The 4,421-nt window shown below is 43.3% G+C and overlaps 1 non-coding gene across 1 annotated transcript; it reads left to right on the top strand.

Moving 5' to 3' along the window:
• The first annotated feature begins 3,358 nt into the window (after window positions 1–3,358).
• LOC120096451 (U6 spliceosomal RNA) lies at window positions 3,359–3,465 on the top strand. The gene has a single exon (XR_015636446.1). It is a non-coding gene; the product is annotated as a U6 spliceosomal RNA (small nuclear RNA).
• The last annotated feature ends 956 nt before the right edge of the window (window positions 3,466–4,421 follow it).

The raw sequence follows: 4,421 nt of genomic DNA, 5'->3' as shown, positions 1-4,421 counted from the left end.
AGAGGGTGTAGAAGGACAGCCTCACCACACACAGCACACTGAATCAATGTCTGAGTGCACTGAAGAATATCAGTGAAGAGAGCACTAGGACGGGCACCCAAGGCAGAGTCTTCATCCAAATGAAAGACTGGACAATTCAACACAGTGGACTTCAACCCATCCTGGTGTTCCTGTATGGATATGTATATGTCTATAGTGTGAATGGCTCATGTATTTAAACACTTGGCCCCTAGCTGATTGACCAAGCTGGAGGAAGTGGGTCCCTAGAGAATGGGTCTTTGTGCTTACATTCCTACCCCACTTGCAGCCCAGTCTCTCCCTCTGCTTCCTGCTCTCCCAAGATGTGAGGAGTCTTAAGCTACATCCTCCTTCTGTCATGATTGGCAAGAATTTTGCTATGCTTTTCCAGCCATTGATGGGCTGTACATGTTGTATTTATGTGGTGTCTGTCACAATGTGCCTTATAAACATCTATAACTACTGTAATTTGATTAAAAAGAAATAGACTGGGGTTGGGGATTTAGCTCAGTGGTAGAGCGCTTGCCTAGCAAGCGCAAGGCCCAGGGTTCAGTCTCCAGCTCCGGGAAAGAAAAAAAAAAAAAAAGAAATAGACTTATGCAAAGAATTACCTAGGAGGGCCAAGGAGATCTTTCAGCTGATAAGAATGCTTCCCATTCAAGCATGAAAACCTGAATTCAGTTCCCAGCATCCTCACATTTCCTAGTAAGCACAATGGAATCAGAGACAGGTGAACTCCTGAACTCCCTATCAGCCCATGTAGCCCAGTTGCTGAATTCCAGACCAGTGAGAGATCCTATCTCAAAACACAAAGTGGAAAGTACCTGAGAATCAACACTCTAGGCTGACCTCTGTCCCTACACATGTGTACATACACACACACACACACACTGACTGGCAGGACCAGGAAAGTACACACTTGGGACTAGATTTTCAGAACTGTTTATCAAGAAGACTAGAATACAAAAGTGGATAAATTCCCTGACCTGAGAGCTTCCCTCTGGGTATAAATTCCATGCTCTGACGAGTATCTCAAGGGACTCCACAAAGCCTGGAGCAAGCCACAGCCAATGAATAAAACTGGAAAAAAACTGAAGGCAAGGTTTCACTTTGTTGCCCGGGTCAGCCTCAGAGTCAAGGCAGTCTTCCTGCTTCAGATTCCCAAGTGCTGAAGTCACAGGTGTGAGCTGCAATACTGGACTAAGTGGAAATTCTAGAATGTCCTGTGCAGATGATAGAAGGAAGGATAAAATGAGATGGGCGGGCTGTCATAGACATTCTGTGATGCCAGAAGACTTTCTAAGGAAAAGGGTGTTAACTTCTTACCTAGGGAGGATCACAAAACATACTATTTAGACTTTACAAATGTTCTTCCACAATGTGTGTCATGGCATGAGTATGCTGTGCCAACAACAACAACAATAATAAATTTGTGTCTGAGTTCTTGCCTGCTTGTATGTCTGTGTACCATGTTCATGCAGTGTCCCTGGAAGCCGGAAGAAGGCAAGAGATTTCCCTAGAACTGGAGTTTTAGACACTTGTGAACAGTCATATGTGCTAGGAACTGAACCCAGGAATAGCTGCTTGTGCTTTTAATAAGCCATTAGTCTAGCTCCATCCATTTTTAAGATTCATTTATTTTTATTTCATGTGCATTTGTGTTTTGTCTGCATGTAAGTCTGTGTGAAGGTGTGAGTTACAGTTTTGAACCGCCAAATGGTTGCTGGGAATTGAATCCAAGTCTTCTGGAAGAGCAAGTCTTAACCCTTGAGCCATCCCCCCACCCTTCTTTTTTAAAAGACAGGGTCTCATACTCTGTATACTGGGCTGGTTTCAAGATCACAGAGACCTACCTGCCTGCTCCTGAGAGCTGGGATTAAAGGCATGCACCAGCATGGCCAGCCCATAACGATAATTTTTTTTTTAAAAAAAGAGATATACCAACTGTGCACATTGGTGGCACAGATATGTAATCCCAGGACTTGGGAGGCAGAAAGTGGTAGATCTCTGTGAGTTCAAAGCCAGCCTGGTCTACAGACTGAGATCTGAGACAGCCAGGGAAGGCTACATAGAGAAACTCTGTCTTGAAAAACAAAGAAACAAGTAAAGAAAAGAAAAGAAGAAGAGACAAACCATTCACTAAGGCTAGGGAGAAGATGATCTCAAGAAGACAGTGTCAAGGAACAATACAGTAATGTTCCTCCTCTGAGGGTACAGGGTGGGTGGGGGTGGGGGCGCCATGATCCATGAATGTACAGAAGCCCAGTGGCCCTGCTTAAGATGATAAAACAGGGGTCTCTTTTTTATGTTGGTTTTTTAGACAGGGTCTCACTATATAGCCCTGACTGACCTGGAACTTAAGATCTGTCTGCCTCTGCCTCTCTCATGCTGGAATTAAAGGCATGTGCCACTAAGCTCACCCATGGGGGTTATTTTATTTATTTATTTATTTATTTATTTATTTATTTACATAAAAATCAACAGGCTTTAAGGGAAAGTCAGTGGAAACTGACCCACAGAAACATTTGGAAACAGAAGTGGTTAATAGAATAAAATGTCTCTGGGGAGCAAAACAGGAGCAGCCATAGGCTGTTGTCACATCTGTCATCAAAGGGAGGTGACACAGGAGGAGCTGAGGGCAATCACCCCAATAAAAAGTCATGTTCCCTTGTCCAGTTCTGGGAGCTGAGCCAACTTGCAGATCTGGAACTCACTGAAGAGCTAGGCAGAGCCTGAGAAGGAAAGATTGTGACATGGTGACAAGAGTGTGTTGGATTCCTTGTCATTCCCCAGAGGGTCTCAATTAGAGCAATGGGAAACATAAGAGGTTTCAAGAACTATCGTACACAAGGTCTGAGTTGACAATAACCCTGGAGCCATCACAAGCACCCACTAGAGTTCTGGTGAGTGACGTGGAGAAGGAAGGCAGACAATTGAATCTTCACCAAACTCTGGCTGGCTGTGGAGCTATTGACACTCTCTCTGATTCCCAAAGGTGAGACTCAGTCGCTGGAGCAATTTCCATCCAGGGCTTGTGGGTTAGAGTTACCATAGGAAGGTTAGAGGGCAAATGGAAGTCACTGAAACTTCCTTCATCCCCAGAGGGCATTAAATACAAAGCAAGGGCTGAGCTTGCTGATGAAAGCCTATAATCCCACTCAGGAGGGTGAGGCAGGAGACTAATGAGTCAGATGTCAGCTTGGGTTAGATCCAAGACCCCGAACAAGAAAAATAAGAAATAGAAAACAAAGTCAAATCACATTCTGAGGGGAAGATGAGCACTGCCACTAAAGATCTACAAGATGTCCTCTCGAACTTGATTTTTTAAAAAGATTATTAGGTGCTCGCTTTTGCAGCACATATACTAAAATTGGAACGATACAGAAGAGATTAGCATGACCCCTGTGTGAGGATGACTCGCAAATTCGTGAAGCGTTCCATATTTTTTGAAAAAAAATTATTGGGGTTGGGGCTTGCCTAGGAAGCACAAGGCCCTGGGTTTGGTCCCCAGCTCCAAAAAAAAGAACCAAAAAAAAAGAAAAAAAATTATTAGGCTAGCCGGGGATCCATCCATCCATCCATCTATCCATCGAACTAATGTATATATGCAGAGGTCAGATGTACTAATGTATATATGCAGAGGTCAGATGTACTAATGTATATATGCAGAGATCAGATACAATAATGTATATGCAGAGGTCAGATATAATAATGTATATGCAGAGGTCAGATATAATAATGTATATGCAGAGGTCAGATATAATAATGTATATATGCAGAGATCAGGTACAATAATGTATATATGCAGAGGTCAGATACAATAATGTATATATGCAGAGGTCAGATACAACCTACGGGAGTCTGTTCTCTCCTTCCACCATGTGGGGTTTGGGCCAGATCATCAATCTAACTGGCAGATGCTTTTACCCAGTGAGTTATCTTAACAACCCTATTTATTTATTTTTTTTCTTTTTTTTTTTTTTTTCCGGAGCTGGGGACCGAACCCAGGGCCTTCTGCTTGCTAGGCAAGCGCTCTACCACTGAGCTAAATCCCCAACCCTTTATTTATTTATTTTTTTATTTATGTGTGTGTGTGTGTGGGTGCCCCAGGAGGCCAGAAGAGAGCGAAATTACAGGCAGTGGGAAGCTAATGACCTGGGAATTGAGACCAGAACTCAGGCCCTCTAGAAAAGTAGCAAGTGCTCTTAACAACCGAGTCATCTCTTAGACATGACTTTTAAAGAAATCACTAGAAGTTTAACACAAATTTGTACACAAGTTCCTTCCTTCCTTCCTCCTTCCTTCTTCCTCCCTCCTTCCTCCTTCCTCCTTCCTTCTTCCTTCTTCTCTCTCTCTCCTTCTTTCTCTCTCTCCCTCCCTTTCTTTCTTCTTCTTTCTCCTCT

Source organism: Rattus norvegicus, chromosome 13 (genome assembly GCF_021556685.1).
Source record: "Rattus norvegicus strain SHRSP/BbbUtx chromosome 13, alternate assembly SHRSP_T2T, whole genome shotgun sequence".
Lineage (NCBI taxonomy): Eukaryota > Metazoa > Chordata > Mammalia > Rodentia > Muridae > Rattus > Rattus norvegicus.
Note: the sequence above shows the minus strand (reverse complement) of the source record. Positions and strands in the feature narration are given on the sequence as shown.